This window comes from Schistocerca serialis, unplaced genomic scaffold (assembly GCF_023864345.2).
Source record: "Schistocerca serialis cubense isolate TAMUIC-IGC-003099 unplaced genomic scaffold, iqSchSeri2.2 HiC_scaffold_908, whole genome shotgun sequence".
Lineage (NCBI taxonomy): Eukaryota > Metazoa > Arthropoda > Insecta > Orthoptera > Acrididae > Schistocerca > Schistocerca serialis.
In genome coordinates, this window is record NW_026048527.1 from 1 (window position 1) to 22,870 (window position 22,870).

Consider the following 22,870-nt stretch of genomic DNA (forward strand, 5'->3'; position numbering starts at 1 on the left):
CCACTGCACATTCCAATTCTTTACGTGCAGTCGGCTGCTACTGGTGTTGCTAGTTGTGACTGCTGATGACAGATGCCGTAGCAATCAATTCATGGAGTGAGTTGTATGTTTTGCGATACTCTGTCTCTGACAAGCAAGCAGAGGTGACATAGGCGCGAATACGGGAAGCTTGCAGCCCCTCGCTGCCTGCAGACACCGAGCAGCACACACTAGGTGGGCGGCCTAAGCCGTAGGCGAAATGTGCTCACTCGCTTGGGCGCGACGTCAAGCTCTAAATAAGGCTGTCACTAGCGTGAGCGTTGCGTGAGCGTCGTGTAAAGTCGGAAAAGTCGTCTGCATGGGTGAGTGCCATGTTTGGGGAGCGTTTCGTAGTTTGCGCAGTGCAATGGAGACGCGGAAACTTGTTGTGGCCCAGTCTTTTGCAGTTGGACGACAAGAGTGGTACACAGTAGTTAAGTGCGAGGCAGTGAGTTGGCATGAACAGTCGAGTGCACAATGGGGCTTCAGATGTGCTTGTTACCTCAGGTGCTGTGTGATTGTCGACATGGAGTGAAAACAGAGCAACTTGTGACTGCCCCTTCAATTTAAGACGTTAAAAACGGACGGAATTTGCAGTCGTAATACCAGAGCATCGAAACTACTTGGAACTCTTGTGTATATGAACGCGTCCGCGCCTTTGTACTCTGTTCCCTTCAGCCCTGCAAACCAACCAACCATCGTGTCCGTGCACATAAGAGTAGTAAAGAATGGAGAACAGCGCAGCTTGGTTGTGCTTGGGGGCGTAGCTCAGTTGGTAGAGCGTTCGCTTTGCATGTGAAAGGTCCCGGGTTCAAGCCCCGGCGCCTCCATGTTTTGTGGTCAGTGCGTGGTAAGTGTTGGTCGCGGCGAGCCTAAAGGCACGCAAGATGTTGCAAAGCCAGCGTCACAGACTCGTATACTGACGTAAGGAGAGCAAGACGTAAATGTGAGGACCGGCTGTTGTCGAGGTGTCATCGAGTGCAAATCTGCCTTGGGTAAAACGGCCTAACCTCAGTGAAGTCTAGAGAGTGAACAACACTTTCGTCTACCTCAGAGCGTTGGCCGAACGCGTGCCACTTTGATTTTGGCCAACTACGATTCGATACAGAATGCAGGAAACCTGAAAGACACCCTCACAGACACATTGAGAGTAGTGTTTGTCTGCGGAATAATTGGAGTGCAAGGGTCTGTGCAATTGATATGGCTGTATGTAGCGCAGTTCGTCAGCAGGGGGCGTAGCTCAGATGGTAGAGCGCTCGCTTAGCATGCGAGAGGTACTGGGATCGATACCCAGCGCCTCCAGAATTTTTAACACACCAACATGCGCACACTGCCATGCAAGTGGAATAATTCACAGCCAGAAAATGTGTCAAGGCAGATACGAGCGAACGATTAGCAGCCACAATTGGCAAGCGTGCTGTAATGCGCAGGAAGTACCCTCCTCCCACCACTACACTTAATTTAGAAACAGTACACGTGTTCCCATAAGATTCTCAAACCTATGTCGGAAAAGACCCTGAGCGGCGCCGAATTCACAAAAATCCCACTGCACATTCCAATTCTTTACGTGCAGTCGGCTGCTACTGGTGTTGCTAGTTGTGACTGCTGATGACAGATGCCGTAGCAATCAATTCATGGAGTGAGTTGTATGTTTTGCGATACTCTGTCTCTGACAAGCAAGCAGAGGTGACATAGGCGCGAATACGGAAGCTTGCAGCCCCTCGCTGCCTGCAGACACCGAGCAGCCACACTAGGTGGGCGGCCTAAGCCGTAGGCGAAATGTGCTCACTCGCTTGGGCGCGACGTCAAGCTCTAAATAAGGCTGTCACTAGCGTGAGCGTTGCGTGAGCGTCGTGTAAAGTCGGAAAAGTCGTCTGCATGGGTGAGTGCCATGTTTGGGGAGCGTTTCGTAGTTTGCGCAGTGCAATGGAGACGCGGAAACTTGTTGTGGCCCAGTCTTTTGCAGTTGGACGACAAGAGTGGTACACAGTAGTTAAGTGCGAGGCAGTGAGTTGGCATGAACAGTCGAGTGCACAATGGGGCTTCAGATGTGCTTGTTACCTCAGGTGCTGTGTGATTGTCGACATGGAGTGAAAACAGAGCAACTTGTGACTGCCCCTTCAATTTAAGACGTTAAAAACGGACGGAATTTGCAGTCGTAATACAGAGCATCGAAACTACTTGGAACTCTTGTGTATATGAACGCGTCCGCGCCTTTGTACTCTGTTCCCTTCAGCCCTGCAAACCAACCAACCATCGTGTCCCGTGCACATAAGAGTAGTAAAGAATGGAGAACAGCGCAGCTTGGTTGTGCTTGGGGGCGTAGCTCAGTTGGTAGAGCGTTCGCTTTGCATGTGAAAGGTCCCGGGTTCAAGCCCCGGCGCCTCCATGTTTTGTGGTCAGTGCGTGGTAAGTGTTGGTCGCGGCGAGCCTAAAGGCACGCAAGATGTTGCAAAGCCAGCGTCACAGACTCGTATACTGACGTAAGGAGAGCAAGACGTAAATGTGAGGACCGGCTGTTGTCGAGGTGTCATCGAGTGCAAATCTGCCTTGGGTAAAACGGCCTAACCTCAGTGAAGTCTAGAGAGTGAACAACACTTTCGTCTACCTCAGAGCGTTGGGCCGAACGCGTGCCACTTTGATTTTGGCCAACTACGATTCGATACAGAATGCAGGAAACCTGAAAGACCACCCTCACAGACACATTGAGAGTAGTGTTTGTCTGCGGAATAATTGGAGTGCAAGGGTCTGTGCAATTGATATGGCTGTATGTAGCGCAGTTCGTCAGCAGGGGGCGTAGCTCAGATGGTAGAGCGCTCGCTTAGCATGCGAGAGGTACTGGGATCGATACCCAGCGCCTCCAGAATTTTTAACACACCAACATGCGCACACTGCCATGCAAGTGGAATAATTCACAGCCAGAAATTGTGTCAAGGCAGATACGAGCGAACGATTAGCAGCCACAATTGGCAAGCGTGCTGTAATGCGCAGGAAGTACCCCTCCTCCCACCACTACACTTAATTTAGAAACAGTACACGTGTTCCCCATAAGATTCTCAAACCTATGTCGGAAAGATGAGCCCTGCGCCGAATTCACAAAAATCCCACTGCACATTCCAATTCTTTACGTGCAGTCGGCTGCTACTGGTGTTGCTAGTTGTGACTGCTGATGACAGATGCCGTAGCAATCAATTCATGGAGTGAGTTGTATGTTTGCGATACTCTGTCTCTGACAAGCAAGCAGAGGTGACATAGGCGCGAATACGGGAAGCTTGCAGCCCCTCGCTGCCTGCAGACACCGAGCAGCCACACTAGGTGGGCGGCCTAAGCCGTAGGCGAAATGTGCTCACTCGCTTGGGCGCGACGTCAAGCTCTAAATAAGGCTGTCACTAGCGTGAGCGTTGCGTGAGCGTCGTGTAAAGTCGGAAAAGTCGTCTGCATGGGTGAGTGCCATGTTTGGGGAGCGTTTCGTAGTTTGCGCAGTGCAATGGAGACGCGGAAACTTGTTGTGGCCCAGTCTTTTGCAGTTGGACGACAAGAGTGGTACACAGTAGTTAAGTGCGAGGCAGTGAGTTGGCATGAACAGTCGAGTGCACTATGGGGCTTCAGATGTGCTTGTTACCTCAGGTGCTGTGTGATTGTCGACATGGAGTGAAAACAGAGCAACTTGTGACTGCCCCTTCAATTTAAGACGTTAAAAACGGACGGAATTTGCAGTCGTAATACCAGAGCATCGAAACTACTTGGAACTCTTGTGTATATGAACGCGTCCGCGCCTTTGTACTCTGTTCCCTTCAGCCCTGCAAACCAACCAACATCGTGTCCGTGCACATAAGAGTAGTAAAGAATGGAGAACAGCGCAGCTTGGTTGTGCTTGGGGGCGTAGCTCAGTTGGTAGAGCGTTCGCTTTGCATGTGAAAGGTCCCGGGTTCAAGCCCCGGCGCCTCCATGTTTTGTGGTCAGTGCGTGGTAAGTGTTGGTCGCGGCGAGCCTAAAGGCACGCAAGATGTTGCAAAGCCAGCGTCACAGACTCGTATACTGACGTAAGGAGAGCAAGACGTAAATGTGAGGACCGGCTGTTGTCGAGGTGTCATCGAGTGCAAATCTGCCTTGGTAAAACGGCCTAACCTCAGTGAAGTCTAGAGAGTGAACAACACTTTCGTCTACCTCAGAGCGTTGGCCGAACGCGTGCCACTTTGATTTTGGCCAACTACGATTCGATACAGAATGCAGGAAACCTGAAAGACACCCTCACAGACACATTGAGAGTAGTGTTTGTCTGCGGAATAATTGGAGTGCAAGGGTCTGTGCAATTGATATGGCTGTATGTAGCGCAGTTCGTCAGCAGGGGGCGTAGCTCAGATGGTAGAGCGCTCGCTTAGCATGCGAGAGGTACTGGGATCGATACCCAGCGCCTCCAGAATTTTTAACACACCAACATGCGCACACTGCCATGCAAGTGGAATAATTCACAGCCAGAACATTGTGTCAAGGCAGATACGAGCGAACGATTAGCAGCCACAATTGGCAAGCGTGCTGTAATGCGCAGGAAGTACCCTCCTCCACCACTACACTTAATTTAGAAACAGTACACGTGTTCCCCATAAGATTCTCAAACCTATGTCGGAAAGATGAGCCCTGCGCCGAATTCACAAAAATCCCACTGCACATTCAATTCTTTACGTGCAGTCGGCTGCTACTGGTGTTGCTAGTTGTGACTGCTGATGACAGATGCCGTAGCAATCAATTCATGGAGTGAGTTGTATGTTTTGCGATACTCTGTCTCTGACAAGCAAGCAGAGGTGACATAGGCGCGAATACGGGAAGCTTGCAGCCCCTCGCTGCCTGCAGACACCGAGCAGCCACACTAGGTGGGCGGCCTAAGCCGTAGGCGAAATGTGCTCACTCGCTTGGGCGCGACGTCAAGCTCTAAATAAGGCTGTCACTAGCGTGAGCGTTGCGTGAGCGTCGTGTAAAGTCGGAAAAGTCGTCTGCATGGGTGAGTGCCATGTTTGGGGAGCGTTTCGTAGTTTGCGCAGTGCAATGGAGACGCGGAAACTTGTTGTGGCCCAGTCTTTTGCAGTTGGACGACAAGAGTGGTACACAGTAGTTAAGTGCGAGGCAGTGAGTTGGCATGAACAGTCGAGTGCACAATGGGGCTTCAGATGTGCTTGTTACCTCAGGTGCTGTGTGATTGTCGACATGGAGTGAAAACAGAGCAACTTGTGACTGCCCCTTCAATTTAAGACGTTAAAAACGGACGGAATTTGCAGTCGTAATACCAGAGCATCGAAACTACTTGGAACTCTTGTGTATATGAACGCGTCCGCGCCTTTGTACTCTGTTCCCTTCAGCCCTGCAAACCAACCAACCATCGTGTCCGTGCACATAAGAGTAGTAAAGAATGGAGAACAGCGCAGCTTGGTTGTGCTTGGGGGCGTAGCTCAGTTGGTAGAGCGTTCGCTTTGCATGTGAAAGGTCCCGGGTTCAAGCCCCGGCGCCTCCATGTTTTGTGGTCAGTGCGTGGTAAGTGTTGGTCGCGGCGAGCCTAAAGGCACGCAAGATGTTGCAAAGCCAGCGTCACAGACTCGTATACTGACGTAAGGAGAGCAAGACGTAAATGTGAGGACCGGCTGTTGTCGAGGTGTCATCGAGTGCAAATCTGCCTTGGGTAAAACGGCCTAACCTCAGTGAAGTCTAGAGAGTGAACAACACTTTCGTCTACCTCAGAGCGTTGGCCGAACGCGTGCCACTTTGATTTTGGCCAACTACGATTCGATACAGAATGCAGGAAACCTGAAAGACACCCTCACAGACACATTGAGAGTAGTGTTTGTCTGCGGAATAATTGGAGTGCAAGGGTCCTGTGCAATTGATATGGCTGTATGTAGCGCAGTTCGTCAGCAGGGGGCGTAGCTCAGATGGTAGAGCGCTCGCTTAGCATGCGAGAGGTACTGGGATCGATACCCCAGCGCCTCCAGAATTTTTAACACACCAACATGCGCACACTGCCATGCAAGTGGAATAATTCACAGCCAGAAATTGTGTCAAGGCAGATACGAGCGAACGATTAGCAGCCACAATTGGCAAGCGTGCTGTAATGCGCAGGAAGTACCCTCCTCCCACCACTACACTTAATTTAGAAACAGTACACGTGTTCCCATAAGATTCTCAAACCTATGTCGGAAAGATGAGCCCTGCGCCGAATTCACAAAAATCCCACTGCACATTCCAATTCTTTACGTGCAGTCGGCTGCTACTGGTGTTGCTAGTTGTGACTGCTGATGACAGATGCCGTAGCAATCAATTCATGGAGTGAGTTGTATGTTTTGCGATACTCTGTCTCTGACAAGCAAGCAGAGGTGACATAGGCGCGAATACGGGAAGCTTGCAGCCCCTCGCTGCCTGCAGACACCGAGCAGCCACACTAGGTGGGCGGCCTAAGCCGTAGGCGAAATGTGCTCACTCGCTTGGGCGCGACGTCAAGCTCTAAATAAGGCTGTCACTAGCGTGAGCGTTGCGTGAGCGTCGTGTAAAGTCGGAAAAGTCGTCTGCATGGGTGAGTGCCATGTTTGGGGAGCGTTTCGTAGTTTGCGCAGTGCAATGGAGACGCGGAAACTTGTTGTGGCCCAGTCTTTTGCAGTTGGACGACAAGAGTGGTACACAGTAGTTAAGTGCGAGGCAGTGAGTTGGCATGAACAGTCGAGTGCACAATGGGGCTTCAGATGTGCTTGTTACCTCAGGTGCTGTGTGATTGTCGACATGGAGTGAAAACAGAGCAACTTGTGACTGCCCCTTCAATTTAAGACGTTAAAAACGGACGGAATTTGCAGTCGTAATACCAGAGCATCGAAACTACTTGGAACTCTTGTGTATATGAACGCGTCCGCGCCTTTGTACTCTGTTCCCTTCAGCCCTGCAAACCAACCAACCATCGTGTCCGTGCACATAAGAGTAGTAAAGAATGGAGAACAGCGCAGCTTGGTTGTGCTTGGGGGCGTAGCTCAGTTGGTAGAGCGTTCGCTTTGCATGTGAAAGGTCCCGGGTTCAAGCCCCGGCGCCTCCATGTTTTGTGGTCAGTGCGTGGTAAGTGTTGGTCGCGGCGAGCCTAAAGGCACGCAAGATGTTGCAAAGCCAGCGTCACAGACTCGTATACTGACGTAAGGAGAGCAAGACGTAAATGTGAGGACCGCTGTTGTCGAGGTGTCATCGAGTGCAAATCTGCCTTGGGTAAAACGGCCTAACCTCAGTGAAGTCTAGAGAGTGAACAACACTTTCGTCTACCTCAGAGCGTTGGCCGAACGCGTGCCACTTTGATTTTGGCCAACTACGATTCGATACAGAATGCAGGAAACCTGAAAGACACCCTCACAGACACATTGAGAGTAGTGTTTGTCTGCGGAATAATTGGAGTGCAAGGGTCTGTGCAATTGATATGGCTGTATGTAGCGCAGTTCGTCAGCAGGGGGCGTAGCTCAGATGGTAGAGCGCTCGCTTAGCATGCGAGAGGTACTGGGATCGATACCCAGCGCCTCCAGAATTTTTAACACACCAACATGCGCACACTGCCATGCAAGTGGAATAATTCACAGCCAGAAATTGTGTCAAGGCAGATACGAGCGAACGATTAGCAGCCACAATTGGCAAGCGTGCTGTAATGCGCAGGAAGTACCCCTCCTCCCACCACTACACTTAATTTAGAAACAGTACACGTGTTCCCATAAGATTCTCAAACCTATGTCGGAAAGATGAGCCCTGCGCCGAATTCACAAAAATCCCACTGCACATTCCAATTCTTTACGTGCAGTCGGCTGCTACTGGTGTTGCTAGTTGTGACTGCTGATGACAGATGCCGTAGCAATCAATTCATGGAGTGAGTTGTATGTTTTGCGATACTCTGTCTCTGACAAGCAAGCAGAGGTGACATAGGCGCGAATACGGGAAGCTTGCAGCCCCTCGCTGCCTGCAGACACCGAGCAGCCACACTAGGTGGGCGGCCTAAGCCGTAGGCGAAATGTGCTCACTCGCTTGGGCGCGACGTCAAGCTCTAAATAAGGCTGTCACTAGCGTGAGCGTTGCGTGAGCGTCGTGTAAAGTCGGGAAAAGTCGTCTGCATGGGTGAGTGCCATGTTTGGGGAGCGTTTCGTAGTTTGCGCAGTGCAATGGAGACGCGGAAACTTGTTGTGGCCCAGTCTTTTGCAGTTGGACGACAAGAGTGGTACACAGTAGTTAAGTGCGAGGCAGTGAGTTGGCATGAACAGTCGAGTGCACAATGGGGCTTCAGATGTGCTTGTTACCTCAGGTGCTGTGTGATTGTCGACATGGAGTGAAAACAGAGCAACTTGTGACTGCCCCTTCAATTTAAGACGTTAAAAACGGACGGAATTTGCAGTCGTAATACCAGAGCATCGAAACTACTTGGAACTCTTGTGTATATGAACGCGTCCGCGCCTTTGTACTCTGTTCCCTTCAGCCCTGCAAACCAACCAACCATCGTGTCCGTGCACATAAGAGTAGTAAAGAATGGAGAACAGCGCAGCTTGGTTGTGCTTGGGGGCGTAGCTCAGTTGGTAGAGCGTTCGCTTTGCATGTGAAAGGTCCCGGGTTCAAGCCCCGGCGCCTCCATGTTTTGTGGTCAGTGCGTGGTAAGTGTTGGTCGCGGCGAGCCTAAAGGCACGCAAGATGTTGCAAAGCCAGCGTCACAGACTCGTATACTGACGTAAGGAGAGCAAGACGTAAATGTGAGGACCGGCTGTTGTCGAGGTGTCATCGAGTGCAAATCTGCCTTGGGTAAAACGGCCTAACCTCAGTGAAGTCTAGAGAGTGAACAACACTTTCGTCTACCTCAGAGCGTTGGCCGAACGCGTGCCACTTTGATTTTGGCCAACTACGATTCGATACAGAATGCAGGAAACCTGAAAGACACCCTCACAGACACATTGAGAGTAGTGTTTGTCTGCGGAATAATTGGAGTGCAAGGGGTCTGTGCAATTGATATGGCTGTATGTAGCGCAGTTCGTCAGCAGGGGGCGTAGCTCAGATGGTAGAGCGCTCGCTTAGCATGCGAGAGGTACTGGGATCGATACCCAGCGCCTCCAGAATTTTTAACACACCAACATGCGCACACTGCCATGCAAGTGGAATAATTCACAGCCAGAAATTGTGTCAAGGCAGATACGAGCGAACGATTAGCAGCCACAATTGGCAAGCGTGCTGTAATGCGCAGGAAGTACCCTCCTCCCACCACTACACTTAATTTAGAAACAGTACACGTGTTCCCATAAGATTCTCAAACCTATGTCGGAAAGATGAGCCTTGCGCCGAATTCACAAAAATCCCACTGCACATTCCAATTCTTTACGTGCAGTCGGCTGCTACTGGTGTTGCTAGTTGTGACTGCTGATGACAGATGCCGTAGCAATCAATTCATGGAGTGAGTTGTATGTTTTGCGATACTCTGTCTCTGACAAGCAAGCAGAGGTGACATAGGCGCGAATACGGGAAGCTTGCAGCCCCTCGCTGCCTGCAGACACCGAGCAGCCACACTAGGTGGGCGGCCTAAGCCGTAGGCGAAATGTGCTCACTCGCTTGGGCGCGACGTCAAGCTCTAAATAAGGCTGTCACTAGCGTGAGCGTTGCGTGAGCGTCGTGTAAAGTCGGAAAAGTCGTCTGCATGGGTGAGTGCCATGTTTGGGGAGCGTTTCGTAGTTTGCGCAGTGCAATGGAGACGCGGAAACTTGTTGTGGCCCAGTCTTTTGCAGTTGGACGACAAGAGTGGTACACAGTAGTTAAGTGCGAGGCAGTGAGTTGGCATGAACAGTCGAGTGCACAATGGGGCTTCAGATGTGCTTGTTACCTCAGGTGCTGTGTGATTGTCGACATGGAGTGAAAACAGAGCAACTTGTGACTGCCCCTTCAATTTAAGACGTTAAAAACGGACGGAATTTGCAGTCGTAATACCAGAGCATCGAAACTACTTGGAACTCTTGTGTATATGAACGCGTCCGCGCCTTTGTACTCTGTTCCCTTCAGCCCTGCAAACCAACCACCATCGTGTCCGTGCACATAAGAGTAGTAAAGAATGGAGAACAGCGCAGCTTGGTTGTGCTTGGGGGCGTAGCTCAGTTGGTAGAGCGTTCGCTTTGCATGTGAAAGGTCCCGGTTCAAGCCCCGGCGCCTCCATGTTTTGTGGTCAGTGCGTGGTAAGTGTTGGTCGCGGCGAGCCTAAAGGCACGCAAGATGTTGCAAAGCCAGCGTCACAGACTCGTATACTGACGTAAGGAGAGCAAGACGTAAATGTGAGGACCGGCTGTTGTCGAGGTGTCATCGAGTGCAAATCTGCCTTGGGTAAAACGGCCTAACCTCAGTGAAGTCTAGAGAGTGAACAACACTTTCGTCTACCTCAGAGCGTTGGCCGAACGCGTGCCACTTTGATTTTGGCCAACTACGATTCGATACAGAATGCAGGAAACCTGAAAGACACCCTCACAGACACATTGAGAGTAGTGTTTGTCTGCGGAATAATTGGAGTGCAAGGGTCTGTGCAATTGATATGGCTGTATGTAGCGCAGTTCGTCAGCAGGGGGCGTAGCTCAGATGGTAGAGCGCTCGCTTAGCATGCGAGAGGGTACTGGGATCGATACCCAGCGCCTCCAGAATTTTTAACACACCAACATGCGCACACTGCCATGCAAGTGGAATAATTCACAGCCAGAAATTGTGTCAAGGCAGATACGAGCGAACGATTAGCAGCCACAATTGGCAAGCGTGCTGTAATGCGCAGGAAGTACCCTCCTCCCACCACTACACTTAATTTAGAACAGTACACGTGTTCCCATAAGATTCTCAAACCTATGTCGGAAAGATGAGCCTTGCGCCGAATTCACAAAAATCCCACTGCACATTCCAATTCTTTACGTGCAGTCGGCTGCTACTGGTGTTGCTAGTTGTGACTGCTGATGACAGATGCCGTAGCAATCAATTCATGGAGTGAGTTGTATGTTTTGCGATACTCTGTCTCTGACAAGCAAGCAGAGGTGACATAGGCGCGAATACGGGAAGCTTGCAGCCCCTCGCTGCCTGCAGACACCGAGCAGCCACACTAGGTGGGCGGCCTAAGCCGTAGGCGAAATGTGCTCACTCGCTTGGGCGCGACGTCAAGCTCTAAATAAGGCTGTCACTAGCGTGAGCGTTGCGTGAGCGTCGTGTAAAGTCGGAAAAGTCGTCTGCATGGGTGAGTGCCATGTTTGGGGAGCGTTTCGTAGTTTGCGCAGTGCAATGGAGACGCGGAAACTTGTTGTGGCCCAGTCTTTTGCAGTTGGACGACAAGAGTGGTACACAGTAGTTAAGTGCGAGGCAGTGAGTTGGCATGAACAGTCGAGTGCACAATGGGGCTTCAGATGTGCTTGTTACCTCAGGTGCTGTGTGATTGTCGACATGGAGTGAAAACAGAGCAACTTGTGACTGCCCCTTCAATTTAAGACGTTAAAAACGGACGGAATTTGCAGTCGTAATACCAGAGCATCGAAACTACTTGGAACTCTTGTGTATATGAACGCGTCCGCGCCTTTGTACTCTGTTCCCTTCAGCCCTGCAAACCAACCAACCATCGTGTCCGTGCACATAAGAGTAGTCAAAGAATGGAGAACAGCGCAGCTTGGTTGTGCTTGGGGGCGTAGCTCAGTTGGTAGAGCGTTCGCTTTGCATGTGAAAGGTCCCGGGTTCAAGCCCCGGCGCCTCCATGTTTTGTGGTCAGTGCGTGGTAAGTGTTGGTCGCGGCGAGCCTAAAGGCACGCAAGATGTTGCAAAGCCAGCGTCACAGACTCGTATACTGACGTAAGGAGAGCAAGACGTAAATGTGAGGACCGGCTGTTGTCGAGGTGTCATCGAGTGCAAATCTGCCTTGGGTAAAACGGCCTAACCTCAGTGAAGTCTAGAGAGTGAACAACACTTTCGTCTACCTCAGGAGCGTTGGCCGAACGCGTGCCACTTTGATTTTGGCCAACTACGATTCGATACAGAATGCAGGAAACCTGAAAGACACCCTCACAGACACATTGAGAGTAGTGTTTGTCTGCGGAATAATTGGAGTGCAAGGGTCTGTGCAATTGATATGGCTGTATGTAGCGCAGTTCGTCAGCAGGGGGCGTAGCTCAGATGGTAGAGCGCTCGCTTAGCATGCGAGAGGTACTGGGATCGATACCCAGCGCCTCCAGAATTTTTAACACACCAACATGCGCACACTGCCATGCAAGTGGAATAATTCACAGCCAGAAATTGTGTCAAGGCAGATACGAGCGAACGATTAGCAGCCACAATTGGCAAGCGTGCTGTAATGCGCAGGAAGTACCCTCCTCCCACCACTACACTTAATTTAGGAAACAGTACACGTGTTCCCATAAGATTCTCAAACCTATGTCGGAAAGATGAGCCTTGCGCCGAATTCACAAAAATCCCACTGCACATTCCAATTCTTTACGTGCAGTCGGCTGCTACTGGTGTTGCTAGTTGTGACTGCTGATGACAGATGCCGTAGCAATCAATTCATGGAGTGAGTTGTATGTTTTGCGATACTCTGTCTCTGACAAGCAAGCAGAGGTGACATAGGCGCGAATACGGGAAGCTTGCAGCCCCTCGCTGCCTGCAGACACCGAGCAGCCACACTAGGTGGGCGGCCTAAGCCGTAGGCGAAATGTGCTCACTCGCTTGGGCGCGACGTCAAGCTCTAAATAAGGCTGTCACTAGCGTGAGCGTTGCGTGAGCGTCGTGTAAAGTCGGAAAAGTCGTCTGCATGGGTGAGTGCCATGTTTGGGGAGCGTTTCGTAGTTTGCGCAGTGCAATGGGAGACGCGGAAACTTGTTGTGGCCCAGTCTTTTGCAGTTGGACGACAAGAGTGGTACACAGTAGTTAAGTGCGAGGCAGTGAGTTGGCATGAACAGTCGAGTGCACTATGGGGCTTCAGATGTGCTTGTTACCTCAGGTGCTGTGTGATTGTCGACATGGAGTGAAAACAGAGCAACTTGTGACTGCCCCTTCAATTTAAGACGTTAAAAACGGACGGAATTTGCAGTCGTAATACCAGAGCATCGAAACTACTTGGAACTCTTGTGTATATGAACGCGTCCGCGCCTTTGTACTCTGTTCCCTTCAGCCCTGCAAACCAACCAACCATCGTGTCCGTGCACATAAGAGTAGTAAAGAATGGAGAACAGCGCAGCTTGGTTGTGCTTGGGGGCGTAGCTCAGTTGGTAGAGCGTTCGCTTTGCATGTGAAAGGTCCCGGGTTCAAGCCCCGGCGCCTCCATGTTTTGTGGTCAGTGCGTGGTAAGTGTTGGTCGCGGCGAGCCTAAAGGCACGCAAGATGTTGCAAAGCCAGCGTCACAGACTCGTATACTGACGTAAGGAGAGCAAGACGTAAATGTGAGGACCGGCTGTTGTCGAGGTGTCATCGAGTGCAAATCTGCCTTGGGTAAAACGGCCTAACCTCAGTGAAGTCTAGAGAGTGAACAACACTTTCGTCTACCTCAGAGCGTTGGCCGAACGCGTGCCACTTGATTTTGGCCAACTACGATTCGATACAGAATGCAGGAAACCCTGAAAGACACCCTCACAGACACATTGAGAGTAGTGTTTGTCTGCGGAATAATTGGAGTGCAAGGGTCTGTGCAATTGATATGGCTGTATGTAGCGCAGTTCGTCAGCAGGGGGCGTAGCTCAGATGGTAGAGCGCTCGCTTAGCATGCGAGAGGTACTGGGATCGATACCCAGCGCCTCCAGAATTTTTAACACACCAACATGCGCACACTGCCATGCAAGTGGAATAATTCACAGCCAGAAATTGTGTCAAGGCAGATACGAGCGAACGATTAGCAGCCACAATTGGCAAGCGTGCTGTAATGCGCAGGAAGTACCCTCCTCCCACCACTACACTTAATTTAGAAACAGTACACGTGTTCCCATAAGATTCTCAAACCTATGTCGGAAAGATGAGCCTTGCGCCGAATTCACAAAAATCCCACTGCACATTCCAATTCTTTACGTGCAGTCGGCTGCTACTGGTGTTGCTAGTTGTGACTGCTGATGACAGATGCCGTAGCAATCAATTCATGGAGTGAGTTGTATGTTTTGCGATACTCTGTCTCTGACAAGCAAGCAGAGGTGACATAGGCGCGAATACGGGAAGCTTGCAGCCCCTCGCTGCCTGCAGACACCGAGCAGCCACACTAGGTGGGCGGCCTAAGCCGTAGGCGAAATGTGCTCACTCGCTTGGGCGCGACGTCAAGCTCTAAATAAGGCTGTCACTAGCGTGAGCGTTGCGTGAGGCGTCGTGTAAAGTCGGAAAAGTCGTCTGCATGGGTGAGTGCCATGTTTGGGGAGCGTTTCGTAGTTTGCGCAGTGCAATGGAGACGCGGAAACTTGTTGTGGCCCAGTCTTTTGCAGTTGGACGACAAGAGTGGTACACAGTAGTTAAGTGCGAGGCAGTGAGTTGGCATGAACAGTCGAGTGCACTATGGGCTTCAGATGTGCTTGTTACCTCAGGTGCTGTGTGATTGTCGACATGGAGTGAAAACAGAGCAACTTGTGACTGCCCCTTCAATTTAAGACGTTAAAAACGGACGGAATTTGCAGTCGTAATACCAGAGCATCGAAACTACTTGGAACTCTTGTGTATATGAACGCGTCCGCGCCTTTGTACTCTGTTCCCTTCAGCCCTGCAAACCAACCAACCATCGTGTCCGTGCACATAAGAGTAGTAAAGAATGGAGAACAGCGCAGCTTGGTTGTGCTTGGGGGCGTAGCTCAGTTGGTAGAGCGTTCGCTTTTGCATGTGAAAGGTCCCGGGTTCAAGCCCCGGCGCCTCCATGTTTTGTGGTCAGTGCGTGGTAAGTGTTGGTCGCGGCGAGCCTAAAGGCACGCAAGATGTTGCAAAGCCAGCGTCACAGACTCGTATACTGGGACGTAAGGAGAGCAAGACGTAATGTGAGGACCGGCTGTTGTCGAGGTGTCATCGAGTGCAAATCTGCCTTGGGTAAAACGGCCTAACCTCAGTGAAGTCTAGAGAGTGAACAACACTTTCGTCTACCTCAGAGCGTTGGCCGAACGCGTGCCACTTTGATTTTGGCCAACTACGATTCGATACAGAATGCAGGAAACCTGAAAGACACCCTCACAGACACATTGAGAGTAGTGTTTGTCTGCGGAATAATTGGAGTGCAAGGGTCTGTGCAATTGATATGGCTGTATGTAGCGCAGTTCGTCAGCAGGGGGCGTAGCTCAGATGGTAGAGCGCTCGCTTAGCATGCGAGAGGTACTGGGATCGATACCCAGCGCCTCCAGAATTTTTAACACACCAACATGCGCACACTGCCATGCAAGTGGAATAATTCACAGCCAGAAATTGTGTCAAGGCAGATACGAGCGAACGATTAGCAGCCACAATTGGCAAGCGTGCTGTAATGCGCAGGAAGTACCCTCCTCCCACCACTACACTTAATTTAGAAACAGTACACGTGTTCCCATAAGATTCTCAAACCTATGTCGGAAAGATGAGCCTTGCGCCGAATTCACAAAAATCCCACTGCACATTCCAATTCTTTACGTGCAGTCGGCTGCTACTGGTGTTGCTAGTTGTGACTGCTGATGACAGATGCCGTAGCAATCAATTCATGGAGTGAGTTGTATGTTTTGCGATACTCTGTCTCTGACAAGCAAGCAGAGGTGACATAGGCGCGAATACGGGAAGCTTGCAGCCCCTCGCTGCCTGCAGACACCGAGCAGCCACACTAGGTGGGCGGCCTAAGCCGTAGGCGAAATGTGCTCACTCGCTTGGGCGCGACGTCAAGCTCTAAATAAGGCTGTCACTAGCGTGAGCGTTGCGTGAGCGTCGTGGTAAAAGTCGGAAAAGTCGTCTGCATGGGTGAGTGCCATGTTTGGGGAGCGTTTCGTAGTTTGCGCAGTGCAATGGAGACGCGGAAACTTGTTGTGGCCCAGTCTTTTGCAGTTGGACGACAAGAGTGGTACACAGTAGTTAAGTGCGAGGCAGTGAGTTGGCATGAACAGTCGAGTGCACTATGGGGCTTCAGATGTGCTTGTTACCTCAGGTGCTGTGTGATTGTCGACATGGAGTGAAAACAGAGCAACTTGTGACTGCCCCTTCAATTTAAGACGTTAAAAACGGACGGAATTTGCAGTCGTAATACCAGAGCATCGAAACTACTTGGAACTCTTGTGTATATGAACGCGTCCGCGCCTTTGTACTCTGTTCCCTTCAGCCCTGCAAACCAACCAACCATCGTGTCCGTGCACATAAGAGTAGTAAAGAATGGAGAACAGCGCAGCTTGGTTGTGCTTGGGGGCGTAGCTCAGTTGTAGAGCGTTCGCTTTGCATGTGAAAGGTCCGGGTTCAAGCCCCGGCGCCTCCATGTTTTGTGGTCAGTGCGTGGTAAGTGTTGGTCGCGGCGAGCCTAAAGGCACGCAAGATGTTGCAAAGCCAGCGTCACAGACTCGTATACTGACGTAAGGAGAGCAAGACGTAAATGTGAGGACCGGCTGTTGTCGAGGTGTCATCGAGTGCAAATCTGCCTTGGGTAAAACGGCCTAACCTCAGTGAAGTCTAGAGAGTGAACAACACTTTCGTCTACCTCAGAGCGTTGGCCGAACGCGTGCCACTTTGATTTTGGCCAACTACGATTCGATACAGAATGCAGGAAACCTGAAAGACACCCTCACAGACACATTGAGAGTAGTGTTTGTCTGCGGAATAATTGGAGTGCAAGGGTCTGTGCAATTGATATGGCTGTATGTAGCGCAGTTCGTCAGCAGGGGGCGTAGCTCAGATGGTAGAGCGCTCGCTTAGCATGCGAGAGGTACTGGGATCGATACCCAGCGCCTCCAGAATTTTAACACACCAACATGCGCACACTGCCATGCAAGTGGAATAATTCACAGCCAGAAATTGTGTCAAGGCAGATACGAGCGAACGATTAGCAGCCACAATTGGCAAGCGTGCTGTAATGCGCAGGAAGTACCCTCCTCCCACCACTACACTTAATTTAGAAACAGTACACGTGTTCCCATAAGATTCTCAAACCTATGTCGGAAAGATGAGCCTTGCGCCGAATTCACAAAAATCCCACTGCACATTCCAATTCTTTACGTGCAGTCGGCTGCTACTGGTGTTGCTAGTTGTGACTGCTGATGACAGATGCCGTAGCAATCAATTCATGGAGTGAGTTGTATGTTTTGCGATACTCTGTCTCTGACAAGCAAGCAGAGGTGACATAGGCGCGAATACGGGAAGCTTGCAGCCCCTCGCTGCCTGCAGACACCGAGCAGCCACACTAGGTGGGCGGCCTAAGCCGTAGGCGAAATGTGCTCACTCGCTTGGGCGCGACGTCAAGCTCTAAATAAGGCTGTCACTAGCGTGAGCGTCGTGTAAAGTCGGAAAAGTCGTCTGCATGGGTGAGTGCCATGTTTGGGGAGCGTTTCGTAGTTTGCGCAGTGCAATGGAGACGCGGAAACTTGTTGTGGCCCAGTCTTTTGCAGTTGGACGACAAGAGTGGTACACAGTAGTTAAGTGCGAGGCAGTGAGTTGGCATGAACAGTCGAGTGCACATGGGGCTTCAGATGTGCTTGTTACCTCAGGTGCTGTGTGATTGTCGACATGGAGTGAAAACAGAGCAACTTGTGACTGCCCCTTCAATTTAAGACGTTAAAAACGGACGGAATTTGCAGTCGTAATACCAGAGCATCGAAACTACTTGGAACTCTTGTGTATATGAACGCGTCCGCGCCTTTGTACTCTGTTCCCTTCAGCCCTGCAAACCAACCAACCATCGTGTCCGTGCACATAAGAGTAGTAAAGAATGGAGAACAGCGCAGCTTGGTTGTGCTTGGGGGCGTAGCTCAGTTGGTAGAGCGTTCGCTTTGCATGTGAAAGGTCCCGGGTTCAAGCCCCGGCGCCTCCATGTTTTGTGGTCAGTGCGTGGTAAGTGTTGGTCGCGGCGAGCCTAAAGGCACGCAAGATGTTGCAAAGCCAGCGTCACAGACTCGTATACTGACGTAAGGAGAGCAAGACGTAAATGTGAGGACCGGCTGTTGTCGAGGTGTCATCGAGTGCAAATCTGCCTTGGGTAAAACGGCCTAACCTCAGTGAAGTCTAGAGAGTGAACAACACTTTCGTCTACCTCAGAGCGTTGGCCGAACGCGTGCCACTTTGATTTTGGCCAACTACGATTCGATACAGAATGCAGGAAACCTGAAAGACACCCTCACAGACACATTGAGAGTAGTGTTTGTCTGCGGAATAATTGGAGTGCAAGGGTCTGTGCAATTGATATGGCTGTATGTAGCGCAGTTCGTCAGCAGGGGGGCGTAGCTCAGATGGTAGAGCGCTCGCTTAGCATGCGAGAGGTACTGGGATCGATACCCAGCGCCTCCAGAATTTTTAACACACCAACATGCGCACACTGCCATGCAAGTGGAATAATTCACAGCCAGAAATTGTGTCAAGGCAGATACGAGCGAACGATTAGCAGCCACAATTGGCAAGCGTGCTGTAATGCGCAGGAAGTACCCTCCTCCCACCACTACACTTAATTTAGAAACAGTACACGTGTTCCCATAAGATTCTCAAACCTATGTCGGAAAGATGAGCCTTGCGCCGAATTCACAAAAATCCCACTGCACATTCCAATTCTTTACGTGCAGTCGGCTGCTACTGGTGTTGCTAGTTGTGACTGCTGATGACAGATGCCGTAGCAATCAATTCATGGAGTGAGTTGTATGTTTTGCGATACTCTGTCTCTGACAAGCAAGCAGAGGTGACATAGGCGCGAATACGGAAGCTTGCAGCCCCTCGCTGCCTGCAGACACCGAGCAGCCACACTAGGTGGGCGGCCTAAGCCGTAGGCGAAATGTGCTCACTCGCTTGGGCGCGACGTCAAGCTCTAAATAAGGCTGTCACTAGCGTGAGCGTTGCGTGAGCGTCGTGTAAAGTCGGGAAAAGTCGTCTGCATGGGTGAGTGCCATGTTTGGGGAGCGTTTCGTAGTTTGCGCAGTGCAATGGAGACGCGGAAACTTGTTGTGGCCCAGTCTTTTGCAGTTGGACGACAAGAGTGGTACACAGTAGTTAAGTGCGAGGCAGTGAGTTGGCATGAACAGTCGAGTGCACAATGGGGCTTCAGATGTGCTTGTTACCTCAGGTGCTGTGTGATTGTCGACATGGAGTGAAAACAGAGCAACTTGTGACTGCCCCTTCAATTTAAGACGTAAAAACGGACGGAATTTGCAGTCGTAATACAGAGCATCGAAACTACTTGGAACTCTTGTGTATATGAACGCGTCCGCGCCTTTGTACTCTGTTCCCTTCAGCCCTGCAAACCAACCAACCATCGTGTCCGTGCACATAAGAGTAGTAAAGAATGGAGAACAGCGCAGCTTGGTTGTGCTTGGGGCGTAGCTCAGTTGGTAGAGCGTTCGCTTTGCATGTGAAAGGTCCCGGGTTCAAGCCCCGCGCCCTCCATGTTTTGTGGTCAGTGCGTGGTAAGTGTTGGTCGCGGCGAGCCTAAAGGCACGCAAGATGTTGCAAAGCCAGCGTCACAGACTCGTATACTGACGTAAGGAGAGCAAGACGTAAATGTGAGGACCGGCTGTTGTCGAGGTGTCATCGAGTGCAAATCTGCCTTGGGTAAAACGGCCTAACCTCAGTGAAGTCTAGAGAGTGAACAACACTTTCGTCTACCTCAGAGCGTTGGCCGAACGCGTGCCACTTTGATTTTGGCCAACTACGATTCGATACAGAATGCAGGAAACCTGAAAGACACCCTCACAGACACATTGAGAGTAGTGTTTGTCTGCGGAATAATTGGAGTGCAAGGGTCTGTGCAATTGATATGGCTGTATGTAGCGCAGTTCGTCAGCAGGGGCGTAGCTCAGATGGGTAGAGCGCTCGCTTAGCATGCGAGAGGTACTGGATCGATACCCAGCGCCTCCAGAATTTTTAACACACCAACATGCGCACACTGCCATGCAAGTGGAATAATTCACAGCCAGAAATTGTGTCAAGGCAGATACGAGCGAACGATTAGCAGCCACAATTGGCAAGCGTGCTGTAATGCGCAGGAAGTACCCCTCCTCCCACCACTACACTTAATTTAGAAACAGTACACGTGTTCCCATAAGATTCTCAAACCTATGTCGGAAAGATGAGCCTTGCGCCGAATTCACAAAAAATCCACGTGCAGTCGGCTGCTACTGGTGTTGCTAGTTGTGACTGCTGATGACAGATGCCGTAGCAATCAATTCATGGAGTGAGTTGTATGTTTTGCGATACTCTGTCTCTGACAAGCAAGCAGAGGTGACATAGGCGCGAATACGGGAAGCTTGCAGCCCCTCGCTGCCTGCAGACACCGAGCAGCCACACTAGGTGGGCGGCCTAAGCCGTAGGCGAAATGTGCTCACTCGCTTGGGCGCGACGTCAAGCTCTAAATAAGGCTGTCACTAGCGTGAGCGTTGCGTGAGCGTCGTGTAAAGTCGGAAAAGTCGTCTGCATGGGTGAGTGCCATGTTTGGGGAGCGTTTCGTAGTTTGCGCAGTGCAATGGAGACGCGGAAACTTGTTGTGGCCCAGTCTTTTGCAGTTGGACGACAAGAGTGGTACACAGTAGTTAAGTGCGAGGCAGTGAGTTGGCATGAACAGTCGAGTGCACAATGGGGCTTCAGATGTGCTTGTTACCTCAGGTGCTGTGTGATTGTCGACATGGAGTGAAAACAGAGCAACTTGTGACTGCCCCTTCAATTTAAGACGTTAAAAACGGACGGAATTTGCAGTCGTAATACCAGAGCATCGAAACTACTTGGAACTCTTGTGTATATGAACGCGTCCGCGCCTTTGTACTCTGTTCCCTTCAGCCCTGCAAACCAACCAACCATCGTGTCCGTGCACATAAGAGTAGTAAAGAATGGAGAACAGCGCAGCTTGGTTGTGCTTGGGGGCGTAGCTCAGTTGGTAGAGCGTTCGCTTTGCATGTGAAAGGTCCCGGGTTCAAGCCCCGGCGCCTCCATGTTTTGTGGTCAGTGCGTGGTAAGTGTTGGTCGCGGCGAGCCTAAAGGCACGCAAGATGTTGCAAAGCCAGCGTCACAGACTCGTATACTGACGTAAGGAGAGCAAGACGTAAATGTGAGGACCGGCTGTTGTCGAGGTGTCATCGAGTGCAAATCTGCCTTGGGTAAAACGGCCTAACCTCAGTGAAGTCTAGAGAGTGAACAACACTTTCGTCTACCTCAGAGCGTTGGCCGAACGCGTGCCACTTTGATTTTGGCCAACTACGATTCGATACAGAATGCAGGAAACCTGAAAGACACCCTCACAGACACATTGAGAGTAGTGTTTGTCTGCGGAATAATTGGAGTGCAAGGGTCTGTGCAATTGATATGGCTGTATGTAGCGCAGTTCGTCAGCAGGGGGCGTAGCTCAGATGGTAGAGCGCTCGCTTAGCATGCGAGAGGTACTGGGATCGATACCCAGCGCCTCCAGAATTTTTAACACACCAACATGCGCACACTGCCATGCAAGTGGAATAATTCACAGCCAGAAATTGTGTCAAGGCAGATACGAGCGAACGATTAGCAGCCACAATTGGCAAGCGTGCTGTAATGCGCAGGAAGTACCCTCCTCCCACCACTACACTTAATTTAGAAACAGTACACGTGTTCCCATAAGATTCTCAAACCTATGTCGGAAAGATGAGCCTTGCGCCGAATTCACAAAAATCCCACTGCACATTCCAATTCTTTACGTGCAGTCGGCTGCTACTGGTGTTGCTAGTTGTGACTGCTGATGACAGATGCCGTAGCAATCAATTCATGGAGTGAGTTGTATGTTTTGCGATACTCTGTCTCTGACAAGCAAGCAGAGGTGACATAGGCGCGAATACGGGAAGCTTGCAGCCCCTCGCTGCCTGCAGACACCGAGCAGCCACACTAGGTGGGCGGCCTAAGCCGTAGGCGAAATGTGCTCACTCGCTTGGGCGCGACGTCAAGCTCTAAATAAGGCTGTCACTAGCGTGAGCGTTGCGTGAGCGTCGTGTAAAGTCGGAAAAGTCGTCTGCATGGGTGAGTGCCATGTTTGGGGAGCGTTTCGTAGTTTGCGCAGTGCAATGGAGACGCGGAAACTTGTTGTGGCCCAGTCTTTTGCAGTTGGACGACAAGAGTGGTACACAGTAGTTAAGTGCGAGGCAGTGAGTTGGCATGAACAGTCGAGTGCACAATGGGGCTTCAGATGTGCTTGTTACCTCAGGTGCTGTGTGATTGTCGACATGGAGTGAAAACAGAGCAACTTGTGACTGCCCCTTCAATTTAAGACGTTAAAAACGGACGGAATTTGCAGTCGTAATACCAGAGCATCGAAACTACTTGGAACTCTTGTGTATATGAACGCGTCCGCGCCTTTGTACTCTGTTCCCTTCAGCCCTGCAAACCAACCAACCATCGTGTCCGTGCACATAAGAGTAGTAAAGAATGGAGAACAGCGCAGCTTGGTTGTGCTTGGGGGCGTAGCTCAGTTGGTAGAGCGTTCGCTTTGCATGTGAAAGGTCCCGGGTTCAAGCCCCGGCGCCTCCATGTTTTGTGGTCAGTGCGTGGTAAGTGTTGGTCGCGGCGAGCCTAAAGGCACGCAAGATGTTGCAAAGCCAGCGTCACAGACTCGTATACTGACGTAAGGAGAGCAAGACGTAAATGTGAGGACCGGCTGTTGTCGAGGTGTCATCGAGTGCAAATCTGCCTTGGGTAAAACGGCCTAACCTCAGTGAAGTCTAGAGAGTGAACAACACTTTCGTCTACCTCAGAGCGTTGGCCG

At 51.0% G+C, this 22,870-nt stretch overlaps 27 non-coding genes across 27 annotated transcripts; all 27 read left to right on the forward strand.

The window, feature by feature from the left end:
• The first annotated feature begins 775 nt into the window (after positions 1 to 775).
• Trnaa-ugc (transfer RNA alanine (anticodon UGC)) lies at positions 776 to 848 on the forward strand. The gene has a single exon. It is a non-coding gene; the product is annotated as a tRNA-Ala (tRNA).
• A 399-nt stretch (positions 849 to 1,247) lies between these two features.
• On the forward strand, positions 1,248 to 1,320 carry Trnaa-agc (transfer RNA alanine (anticodon AGC)). Its single transcript has one exon. It is a non-coding gene; the product is annotated as a tRNA-Ala (tRNA).
• Positions 1,321 to 2,334: 1,014 nt separating this feature from the next.
• Trnaa-ugc (transfer RNA alanine (anticodon UGC)) lies at positions 2,335 to 2,407 on the forward strand. Its single transcript has one exon. It is a non-coding gene; the product is annotated as a tRNA-Ala (tRNA).
• Positions 2,408 to 2,808: 401 nt separating this feature from the next.
• Positions 2,809 to 2,881, forward strand: Trnaa-agc (transfer RNA alanine (anticodon AGC)). Its single transcript has one exon. It is a non-coding gene; the product is annotated as a tRNA-Ala (tRNA).
• Positions 2,882 to 3,894: 1,013 nt separating this feature from the next.
• Trnaa-ugc (transfer RNA alanine (anticodon UGC)) lies at positions 3,895 to 3,967 on the forward strand. Its single transcript has one exon. It is a non-coding gene; the product is annotated as a tRNA-Ala (tRNA).
• Positions 3,968 to 4,365: 398 nt separating this feature from the next.
• On the forward strand, positions 4,366 to 4,438 carry Trnaa-agc (transfer RNA alanine (anticodon AGC)). The gene has a single exon. It is a non-coding gene; the product is annotated as a tRNA-Ala (tRNA).
• A 1,013-nt stretch (positions 4,439 to 5,451) lies between these two features.
• On the forward strand, positions 5,452 to 5,524 carry Trnaa-ugc (transfer RNA alanine (anticodon UGC)). Its single transcript has one exon. It is a non-coding gene; the product is annotated as a tRNA-Ala (tRNA).
• Positions 5,525 to 5,924: 400 nt separating this feature from the next.
• On the forward strand, positions 5,925 to 5,998 carry Trnaa-agc (transfer RNA alanine (anticodon AGC)). Its single transcript has one exon. It is a non-coding gene; the product is annotated as a tRNA-Ala (tRNA).
• A 1,013-nt stretch (positions 5,999 to 7,011) lies between these two features.
• Trnaa-ugc (transfer RNA alanine (anticodon UGC)) lies at positions 7,012 to 7,084 on the forward strand. Its single transcript has one exon. It is a non-coding gene; the product is annotated as a tRNA-Ala (tRNA).
• A 398-nt stretch (positions 7,085 to 7,482) lies between these two features.
• On the forward strand, positions 7,483 to 7,555 carry Trnaa-agc (transfer RNA alanine (anticodon AGC)). The gene has a single exon. It is a non-coding gene; the product is annotated as a tRNA-Ala (tRNA).
• Positions 7,556 to 8,570: 1,015 nt separating this feature from the next.
• Trnaa-ugc (transfer RNA alanine (anticodon UGC)) lies at positions 8,571 to 8,643 on the forward strand. Its single transcript has one exon. It is a non-coding gene; the product is annotated as a tRNA-Ala (tRNA).
• Positions 8,644 to 9,043: 400 nt separating this feature from the next.
• Trnaa-agc (transfer RNA alanine (anticodon AGC)) lies at positions 9,044 to 9,116 on the forward strand. The gene has a single exon. It is a non-coding gene; the product is annotated as a tRNA-Ala (tRNA).
• Positions 9,117 to 10,128: 1,012 nt separating this feature from the next.
• On the forward strand, positions 10,129 to 10,200 carry Trnaa-ugc (transfer RNA alanine (anticodon UGC)). The gene has a single exon. It is a non-coding gene; the product is annotated as a tRNA-Ala (tRNA).
• Positions 10,201 to 10,599: 399 nt separating this feature from the next.
• On the forward strand, positions 10,600 to 10,673 carry Trnaa-agc (transfer RNA alanine (anticodon AGC)). The gene has a single exon. It is a non-coding gene; the product is annotated as a tRNA-Ala (tRNA).
• Positions 10,674 to 11,686: 1,013 nt separating this feature from the next.
• On the forward strand, positions 11,687 to 11,759 carry Trnaa-ugc (transfer RNA alanine (anticodon UGC)). Its single transcript has one exon. It is a non-coding gene; the product is annotated as a tRNA-Ala (tRNA).
• A 400-nt stretch (positions 11,760 to 12,159) lies between these two features.
• On the forward strand, positions 12,160 to 12,232 carry Trnaa-agc (transfer RNA alanine (anticodon AGC)). The gene has a single exon. It is a non-coding gene; the product is annotated as a tRNA-Ala (tRNA).
• A 1,015-nt stretch (positions 12,233 to 13,247) lies between these two features.
• Positions 13,248 to 13,320, forward strand: Trnaa-ugc (transfer RNA alanine (anticodon UGC)). Its single transcript has one exon. It is a non-coding gene; the product is annotated as a tRNA-Ala (tRNA).
• A 399-nt stretch (positions 13,321 to 13,719) lies between these two features.
• Positions 13,720 to 13,792, forward strand: Trnaa-agc (transfer RNA alanine (anticodon AGC)). Its single transcript has one exon. It is a non-coding gene; the product is annotated as a tRNA-Ala (tRNA).
• A 1,487-nt stretch (positions 13,793 to 15,279) lies between these two features.
• Trnaa-agc (transfer RNA alanine (anticodon AGC)) lies at positions 15,280 to 15,352 on the forward strand. The gene has a single exon. It is a non-coding gene; the product is annotated as a tRNA-Ala (tRNA).
• Positions 15,353 to 16,367: 1,015 nt separating this feature from the next.
• Trnaa-ugc (transfer RNA alanine (anticodon UGC)) lies at positions 16,368 to 16,438 on the forward strand. Its single transcript has one exon. It is a non-coding gene; the product is annotated as a tRNA-Ala (tRNA).
• Positions 16,439 to 16,837: 399 nt separating this feature from the next.
• On the forward strand, positions 16,838 to 16,910 carry Trnaa-agc (transfer RNA alanine (anticodon AGC)). The gene has a single exon. It is a non-coding gene; the product is annotated as a tRNA-Ala (tRNA).
• A 1,000-nt stretch (positions 16,911 to 17,910) lies between these two features.
• On the forward strand, positions 17,911 to 17,983 carry Trnaa-ugc (transfer RNA alanine (anticodon UGC)). The gene has a single exon. It is a non-coding gene; the product is annotated as a tRNA-Ala (tRNA).
• A 400-nt stretch (positions 17,984 to 18,383) lies between these two features.
• On the forward strand, positions 18,384 to 18,456 carry Trnaa-agc (transfer RNA alanine (anticodon AGC)). Its single transcript has one exon. It is a non-coding gene; the product is annotated as a tRNA-Ala (tRNA).
• A 1,010-nt stretch (positions 18,457 to 19,466) lies between these two features.
• Positions 19,467 to 19,540, forward strand: Trnaa-ugc (transfer RNA alanine (anticodon UGC)). Its single transcript has one exon. It is a non-coding gene; the product is annotated as a tRNA-Ala (tRNA).
• Positions 19,541 to 21,004: 1,464 nt separating this feature from the next.
• Trnaa-ugc (transfer RNA alanine (anticodon UGC)) lies at positions 21,005 to 21,077 on the forward strand. The gene has a single exon. It is a non-coding gene; the product is annotated as a tRNA-Ala (tRNA).
• Positions 21,078 to 21,476: 399 nt separating this feature from the next.
• Trnaa-agc (transfer RNA alanine (anticodon AGC)) lies at positions 21,477 to 21,549 on the forward strand. The gene has a single exon. It is a non-coding gene; the product is annotated as a tRNA-Ala (tRNA).
• Positions 21,550 to 22,562: 1,013 nt separating this feature from the next.
• Trnaa-ugc (transfer RNA alanine (anticodon UGC)) lies at positions 22,563 to 22,635 on the forward strand. The gene has a single exon. It is a non-coding gene; the product is annotated as a tRNA-Ala (tRNA).
• Positions 22,636 to 22,870: the final 235 nt, after the last annotated feature.